This window comes from Triticum aestivum, chromosome 2D, assembly GCF_018294505.1.
Source record: "Triticum aestivum cultivar Chinese Spring chromosome 2D, IWGSC CS RefSeq v2.1, whole genome shotgun sequence".
Lineage (NCBI taxonomy): Eukaryota > Viridiplantae > Streptophyta > Magnoliopsida > Poales > Poaceae > Triticum > Triticum aestivum.
Genome location: NC_057799.1, coordinates 382,845,979 through 382,855,592, shown reverse-complemented (window position 1 = coordinate 382,855,592; position 9,614 = coordinate 382,845,979).

Genomic DNA, 9,614 nt, shown 5'->3' with positions numbered 1-9,614 from the left:
CCGTCTTCATTCATGGCGGCGGCGGATCCAAACTCCGGTGCCGAATCGCTTGGAGGAGCGCCCCCCGACGTGCTGGGCGGCGGGGATGCCGTCTTCGTTGAGGTTGATAACTGGCTAGGCAGCAGTAGCTTTCTCCTCGAAAAGCAATCCCAGCCTCAACCTGAGCCGTCCCAGACGATTATGAGGCGGCGTGTAGCAGCGTCGAAGAGAAGAGGCGCAGCTCGAGGCCGGCGCAAGCTTCCTTGTCCTGCTGGCGGCGCGAGGTATGGCAAGCTTCCTTGTCCTGCTGTCCGATCTGTAATTGTTTTTCTGAAATGATTTGTTTTGTTAGGAATCACGATATATAGGATAGTTGCATAGTTAGATTTACATTAGAACCATGTTTGAGCACAACAGGAATTGAAGTCTGTTTGAGCACAACAGGAACCATGTTTGAGCACAACAGGAACATTAACAATTTGTTTTGTTGTGACTGAATCCAAAATGTCAGAAAATAGAAAAATTTTGAACTGTCAGACACTAAATATTGTGCAGACCATTTAATTATAAAATTTCCAAATTGTGGTGCAGTATTGATGACCCCAAGTGGGAAATTTGGTTCCATTTTCTTAGCCAGAGAATCTGTGGTTAGAGGAATTTACCAGTCAGACATATCATTTTTGACTATGGTTTCTCTCATTCGGAGTGAGGGCTACTCAGCTGATGATTATATGTACTATGTTGTCGATGAGGAGAAAGGAATAGAAGGTATGGAGCATCTTGGTTCTGAACATGATGTGCAGCAGATGTTGATTCACTTTGAGAAGGAGAAGAGTGTGAACATACGAGTTGTCAGAGCAGATAAGCCATGTAATGCAGATGAAAATAGAGATAGTTATTTTGCTGAACATTGCATTAACACTCAACAAAGTTTCACAAAGTTGGTGGATGCAGTCATTGACAGAAAGGATGAGCTTAAGAAAAGTAGTCTGCAGATGGAAGATGATTTTAACCATTTTGAAGGTCACACTGATGTGTCTGAATTTCTTTCTGATGATGTGCAGTCAGGTTCAGATGACAACAATGTGCAATCACATCCAGGTTCCCCCTCTGAAGAAGAAGCTGCAGAAGTAGATACATCAGTGGTCCAGAAACTTAGGCCAGTCAGAAACCCTGGTCCAACCATTAGATCCCACCAAGAGGTTCAGAAAGAGGTAAAACCAGACTGGTTTCCTGAAGCAGATGAATAAATTAGTGATGAAGAAGAAGAGCCTGAAGGAGCTTTCAAACTAGCAAGTGGCAGGAAGAGAGTGTTGAAGAAGTCAAAGGATAGGGTATGGTTCAATGAGAAGCTTCCAGATCCACATGAACAGTTTTGTAAGGGATTGTGCTTCACCACTGTTTATGAGCTCAGAGATGCACTTAGGGATTTTCACATCAGGACTCTGAGGAATTTCTAGTATCACAGAAATTCCCCTGATAGGATTATTGTTGGGTGCTCAGAGAGAGCCCATGGATGTGATTTTCATATCAGTGCATCTAAGATAGCTCATGAAAAAACTTTCTGCATCAAGAAGTGTGATATGCTGCATACTTGTGGAGCATGTGCAGAGACCACAAAGGTTACCACAAAGTGGTTGTCCAAATCAGTACAACCAGCATTGAGAGAAGACATTAGATCTCCTGTGGATGCATTAATAAAGAAGACTAAGACTAAATTCTCAGTTGATGTTTCAAGAAGTGTTTCCTATAGGGTAAGGAGGAAGGCTGTTGGTGTGGTGCAGGGTGACCACAAGCAGCAGTATTTGAGGCTGAGGGATTATCTTCAAGCTGTTCTTGATACAAACCCTGGGAGCAGGTGTATTGTAACAACATTTGTTGACCCAGAAAACCCTGCACCCACTCCTAGATTCAAGTACATGTTCTACTGTTTGGCAGCTTCAAAGGAAGGGTTTCTTAATGGTTGTAGACCATTTATAGGTAAATATTTCCTGATTGTGTTGTACATATTTGTGTGTCAATTTTCTTCTGTAGCTAATGTGTGACTCCATCCAGGGCTTGATGGATGTTTCATCAAGTTAACCACTGGACAACAAATTCTTGCTGCCACAGGAAGGGATGGCAACAACAACATCTACCCCACAGACAGTTGGACTTGGTTTTTAACTCAGTTGAGATGCTGCATTGGTAGTGGCAACAAATTTGGAACATACACAATAATATCTGACAGGCAAAAGGTTAGAAACTAAATCATTGATCATAGTTGCTATAGTAATTCACTGAATTATATGAGTGTGTTCATATGTAGATCTATTTTGTGAATGTACAAGGATTACTTAAGGCAATAAATGAAGTATTCCCTGATTCACCTCAAAGATTCTGTCTTAGGCACATATATGCCAACTTCCAATCAGCTGGTTACAGAAGCAAAGAACTAAAGAAGTGTGTTGACAAGGCTAGCTACTCTTATACTAGACATGGGCATGAATTAGGGATGGCAGAGCTGAAAGCACGGTGTGAGGATGCTTGGAAATGGCTTAAAAATATAGAAGTCTCTGCTTGGGCTAGGTATGCTATGGACCATACTTGCAAAACAGATCTAGTTGTGAACAACCTTAGTGAAGTCTTCAACAAGATGATACTTGATGTTAGATCCAAACCAATAAGGACAATGTTTGAAGGGATCAGGACAAAGCAGATGATCAAGAGGCAACAGACTAGGGAGAAGTTACAGACTTGCAGGTGGACAATCACACCAAATTACTCAGAGATTCTAGAGGAGAATAAAAAATATGCCAAGTACTACCAGGCTGACAGAGCTGGTGAAACAATTTGGCAAGTAACAAGCAAAGAAAAGCAATATTGTGTGGACATGGCAACCTGCACATGTGACTGCAAGAGATGGAACATGACAGGTGTACCTTGCAGTCATGGCATATCTGCAATGACCAAGCAAAAGCTGCATCCCGAGGACTATGTGTCTGAATTCTTCAAGAAACCATTGTACATGGAGACATACAAAGCAATTATTTACCCTGTCCCTGGTCCAGATTGCTGGCCTGATACAAACACTCAAGACATTCATCCTCCTGTGTTTAAAGAAAAGGCAGGCAAAAAGAAGACAACAAGGAGGAAGGGAGAGTTTGAGGTTCCAGCTCCAAGAGACACAAGTAGGATGGGCACTATCACATGTGGAAACTGTGGTTTGGAAGGACATAGGTATACAACATGCAACAAGACTCTCAAGCCTAGTCTTCAGATGAGGAAAAACAAACACCAGGTAATTATCAAGCTTGGAAAAAATCTCAGACATTTCTGAATGAGTACACTTTTAGAAATAAAAGTGTTGTTTGACATGCAGGAAAACATGGCAGTTTACTCTGATATACCTGCTGCAAGAACCACATCAGTCCCTGTTGCAGGAGGTAGAAGAGGAGCACAAGCTTCATGTAGGCCTGCTACATCTCAACCAGGTCCTTCTACTTCTGCACCAGGCCCCACACCAAGAGCTAAAAGAGGTAGGACTGCAGGTGGAGGGAGGACTCATGGATTCACTGCACCAAGAGCTGCAACCACTTCAGATACTCAAGTTGGGACCAAGAGGAAGAGGACCCCAAGCTCAAAATTGGCAGGCTACTTCTGCTGCAGTGGTAACTACTGAAACCTGTCAGCTCAAAATTGGGAGGTTTTATGTGCACTTTCTGAATTTGTTTAGCACTTTCTGAATTTGTTGTGCACCTTTCTGAACCTGTCGTGCACTTTTCTAAACCTGACGTGCACTTTCTGAACTTGTTGTGCACTATCTGAACCTGTCGTGCACTTTCTGAAACTGTTGTGGACTTTGTGCATTTGTTTCAATGCGTTTTTTTTTCACATAACTGTGGAAATGGGCCTCAGACTGGGCTCTCATATTGGACCACAGTCCACAAGCCTGCGTAGGTGTCTATAAAAAGACCCTAACCTGTCCTTTCCCGTACCACTAAAACCCTAGCCGCCAGCATCACTACAACCCTACCCTAGCCACAAAGATGGATCCAAGCATAGGAGAGGTTGTCGACGCCCAGGAAGAGAGTTCTAGAGCAGCAAGAAGGGCCGCAAGAGCAGAAAGGAGGGGTCATAGGGCTCAGGCACGCGAGCAACGCCAGAGGCTGGCTGCAACGATTATGGCAGCCCGCAACTCCCTCGACGTGATGCAGTTCAAGGAGGTGTTCCCAGATGGAACAATCATCAACGATGAATTGATCATTTGGTGGGCTAGAGATAGGGCAACCTTCCATCGCTACCAAGTCACAAGGGCTAGGTGGAGCAGAATCCTTGATTCTGCGTCTTGAAACAGTTCAAGGTTAAGTTCTTGAAACATTGCTGAATTCTCCAAGTCTCTGGTTCTATTATCTATGTGATGATGTGTCTGAAATTTCTCTAAATGTATGCGCACTTGTATGCGTGGATTTCTCTGAATTTTCCGAATTTGTGCTCTGAATGTATGCGCACGTGTAGATTTTCTGAATTTTCTGCATTGTGCTCTGAATGTATGTCAATTTCTATGATTTTTCTCTAGAATCAGTACCTCAGTCACCACAAAATCAGTATCTGAATGCACAACTTTCACCTAACATCACTTAACCAGCACACGTTTCAGCAGACAATAACTACTGCACAACTACCACCCTGTCAAATACTGCTGCACAAGTTTTACTTCTCCGCTGCCTCACTCCACCTCTCTTTAACTACCCCCCTCTTTCTTCAGCTACTCTACTCACATCACCACAACTTCACCTCGCTCAACACCATTGCACTCACCACTTCCTGCTCCAACCATGGCTGCTTCTTCCTCTTCTTCGGACCCATGGCTCAACCCATTCCCAACTGGCAAGGGATGGGTTGCCATGCTTTATGGTTCAGCGCGCGGCGACGACGACCTCTTCGTGGACTACATGAGGGTCGCCACAAGGTACACCAGCGTTCAAGAGCTGGTGGATGGAGCAGAAGAAGTGAGAAAGAAGGCGACGAGTGAGGAGAAGCAACGCATGGACCAGCAATATGGCAACCGAGGTAAGGGGATCCTGCCCATAGATATACTGCTATGGGCAATGAAAGAGGCGGGCTCCGCCGATGCTGGGCAGAGGCAGCGGTGGGCAGACCACCACTACGTCGCTCCAGCACAATCTACGGCTGAAGCAAACGCAAACAAGCACCAAGAAGAGGACGACGACATCCAGATCATCGCACCACCAGCACTGCAGGCTCGCCGCCGCCCTCCTCCCATCATCTTCATCGATGAAGAAGAACAGCAGGTGCAGATGCTGCCAAATCCTCCCACCGAAGTGAAGCAGGAGGTACGATGCTCAGGCCGTTTAGCAGGGCAGGCGCCTAACTGAAACTGAATGTGAAACTATTTAGTTTCACATTCAGTTTCGTCAGCCTTATTCAGTGTTGGCTAGTTTCAGTTATCCTCAGACTATTTGGTGCTATCTATCTATGTAATGCTATCTATGTTGCATCCTCAGACAATATGTGTTATCTATGCTACCTCCTATGTAATGCAAGTTTCAGTTTCATTTTCATTTTCAGTTTCAGTGTTGTTTGGTGTTACTAGATTCAAGTGTAAGTATTAGTAACAACTACCTAGCAGCAACAAATTGCAGATGTAGATATAACAACATCTGGATAATATGGTTCAGGGGGCATTACAAATAGGATTATCTTAGAGCATTACAGATCAGGGGCATTACAGCACCCAACAACACAACCAAAATGATCTGAAACCATAGGCAGTTAATAGGGAGTTCATATTAATACTAAGATGCATATCTGCATCAGATTCTAGTACTATGCCAGTTATATATATAGGCCTCATATTCACTTACCAATCCTAGGTACCACTTCACTCCTCCATGACAACTTCTTTGATCTTGTCTAGCTTTTCTTTGCACCCATGACCTGCCTTCAAGAGCTCAGCAATGATATGCTCCAGCTTCTTCTTCTCTTCTTTAAGGAGGTCTCTCTCAACTTGTATCTCCTTCATGGCTTTCCTGGTGTTTTGAATGATATCAGCTTGACTCTGCAGGATGCACCTCTGTTCTTTTTTGAGCTTAAGCTTCTCCATTTGAATCTCAATCTTTGCCTGCTCCTCAAGCTGATGCTTCTTCTCCTTAAGTTCATTGATTGCCTGGCTTGTGTAATCCATGTCATGGGATTTCTGCCCATCCTGATAATCAAACAGCTTGGATACATCATCCACAAGCTGACTGTACTGATTGCCAAGAGAATCCAACTCCTTCAGTTTCTCAACCTCTATCTCATGAGCCTCTTTGTCTTGGACTCTATCAAGGTTCTCTTCATGATACATATCCCAGAGCTTGGTTAAGCACCTTTGCAAAATTACAGGCCAAGGGGCATCTACCCACTCTAAAACACCACAGTTCACACCATCCTGAAAATTCAGTTAAATTTGAAGTGAGCTTTATTCTTCATTAAGAAACATATTCACAATAACAAATCATAAACAGTACTCATATATGTAGCTACACTACACTAGCTCTTGGTTCCATTGCTCTTTGCTGCTATTTGCTATAAGTACATAATTTAGACAGAGCACTGCTCTTATAATTAAGCAAAAATGAGAAAAGCAGCAGCATTATTCAGAAAAGCACAAAATGAATCAATCACAGCCATGACAACTTGGTTCATTACCTCAGTTGCACATCCTACGGATCTCCTGCCAGTGTCAGTGCCTTCAAATGCCACAAATTTGCCAGCCCTCTCCCTGTGCAGGAGGCACCTACGGTCAGATTCAGTCACAAGCCCAGAAAAGCTTGGATCTATCACAGTGTCTGGAGTTTGCTGGAGCAGGAAACACATATATATCAACTACAGCTCGCATACATGAACTTAAATGGAGAAATCCCTATCCTTCTTCAAACCCTAACCCTAACCCTAGCAGAGGAGAGGAGAGGAGAGATTGAGCTGACTTACAAAATACTCCATCTGCATGCTACTGAACTCGCTCATGTACTCGTCATCGCCAGAGGTCTCGTTGCTGTTGGGCCACGACGGCATGGTCGCGGCGTCGCCGGAGTTCGAGAAGAAGAAGAGGAGCAGTGGAGAGCAGAGGAGCAGAGTGAGTGAGCGAGTGAGCTCGGGGGGGAGGGGGGAGTGAGGTGGTGGGACGAGGAGCGAGCCGGTCGGCCAGGTCCTGGTCCGACCGGGCCAGATCGACGCGCGCGGCTAACGGGCGCCAGGCGAGCGCCGTTAGCCGTTAGCGCGGCCTCCGTCCTGACAGGTGGGCCCGATCTGTCAGAAAGACGTTTAAAACGCTTGAAACGGTCATCAACGCGATGTGGTAGTTTTTTGTCACGAAATCAGCGCTAAACTGGAGTTTTTTGTCAGTTTTTAAAAAATGGTAGTTCTGTGGGACGTTTACGTGAAATGTGGTAGTTTTTTGTCAATTACTCGCTCGTTGTTGTTAAACCTCATGTATTTGTATTCGTATTCCTGTACAATCGAGCGGCAGAGTGTGCGTGTGTGCAGTTTTGAGTCAGCGCACACCATCACCTCCTCTGGGCATGGCCCGGCCACGATCACCATCGTGGTCTCGCGCCCTCTGTCCCCCCTCTGTATAAGTGTAACTTTTCTGATCAATGCAAAGTGTGTTCGATCTTCTCTACCTCAAACAGTTGGAGCCGAGCATGGGTGCCGCAGTCCAGCAGGTTGGCCATGGCGCGGACGATCTCGGCCAGCACGTGCCGCGCTTCTGGCTCCGCGGAGAGCTTTGTGAGCGTGATGTCTGCCGTGGACTGGGACGAAGAGTCCCCTGTTTGGCAGATCCCGACGAGGGACTGGATGCCGCTGTGCGACATGGAAATGTGTTGCAGCGTGAGGACGGCTTTCTCATGTCTGACGGTCGAGGCTGCTGCTGAACTCGACGAGCCGATGAATGGCACGGCTCAGGAAGTTGTCTGGGCCGTCGGCTTTTGCAATGTGCTGTGAAACATTGGACGGCTCCTACCAATAGATCATGTTGAAACAAAGAAAAAATCAACCAAAAAAAGTCGAAACATAGTACCTTGTCGAAAAATTTAAACAAAATCACGACGGCCCAAGTGGTTAGCACGCGAGTTTGAAACTCAACTCACGCACTAATTTATTTATTTTCCTTGACTTTCTCTTATACTCACTGACAGATGGGACCTACAGAGATAGGGAGACAGTTGACTGGTCAACTGGACAAAATACGGTGCTCTACGATGATCTAGTGACCGTATAATCACCGCAATTCGTATTCAATGACCGTATTGAGCGTATTCTGAAGTCCAGTGACCATAGTGTGCTTCGGCTTCAACTTCAATGACCATCAGTGTATTTACCTCACGAGGATTCCCTGACGTCCCAGGCTCCGGTGACGGTGGTGGCGGGGTGGTTGGTCCTGGTGCGCGAGCGGCGTCGCTGGGTCGCGCGTTCTGGGCTGGTGGGCTGGTGCGGGTTGGCGCAGTGCGTAGCTCTTGGGCTGCTAGGCGCCGTGAAATCACACTAATTGAGGTTGCAAATATCACTCCAATTCCCTTGGTTGCGACAAGTGGCGCACATGCAGCGCGCCATTTGTCGCAACCTGGGAGTTTTTCTTTTTTTAGATCCATTTATTCAAAGCATTTTATCTCTCAAACCGTGCGTCCAAATCTCGAACCGCTTTTACCGTTGGATTCCTCGCGTCGAGATCTTCAAAACTAGGTCCCATGTTGATAGGTTTTGATGAAATTTTTTTCACGAAAAAAAACCGGACGAAAAAACTGAACCGGGAATACGTGTTTTTTCCCTTTCCAAAAGAGGCACGCCCGTGCCTCTCACGAAATCACAACCGTGCCTTTTGCGAAAGCAAAACCGTGACTCTCGTGGAAGTAAAAAAAAAGAAAACACGTTTTTTTTTTCATTTCCGAGGAGGCACGGCCGTAACTCTCGTGAAAACACAACCGTACCTCTTGCAGAAGCAAAACCGTGACTCTCGCAAAGAAAAAAAAACAGAAAACGCCTTTTTCCTTTCCGAGAGGCACGGCCGTGACTCTCGCGAAAGCACAACCATGCCTCTCGCGGAAGCAAAACCGTGATTCTCGTGAAAGAAAAAAAACAGAAAATGCATTTTTTCCCTTTCCGAGAGGCACGGTCATGACTCTCGCGAAAGCACATCCGTGCCTATCGCGGAAGCAAAACCGTGACTCTCGCGAAATAAAAAAACAGAAAGCGCGTTTTTTCCGTTTTCAAGAGGCACGGCCGTGACTCTCGCGAAAGCAAAGCCACGCCTCTCGCGGAAGTAAAACCGTGATTCTCGCGAAAAAAAAGAAAACACGTTTTTTCGTGCATTTTTTTAACCTTTTTGATTGAAAAGCTAAGGAAGACCGGTGGAAAACAAAAACGTAAAAAAACCGTTTAAAAAGCCGAAAACCCGTGCGGAAAAATAAAAAAACAAAATCCGCAGGGAGCGCCCAGAGCGCGACACGTGGCGAATGGCTGAGAGCACGCCAAGTGGCCGTGCATGTCGCGTGTTTCTGCGCCCGAGGCAGCCTCGACACGAATCTGGAGGTGGGCTGTTGATGTAACGGGAAAGGGGGTATCTCGAGCACACCACACGGAAAAATATGCAG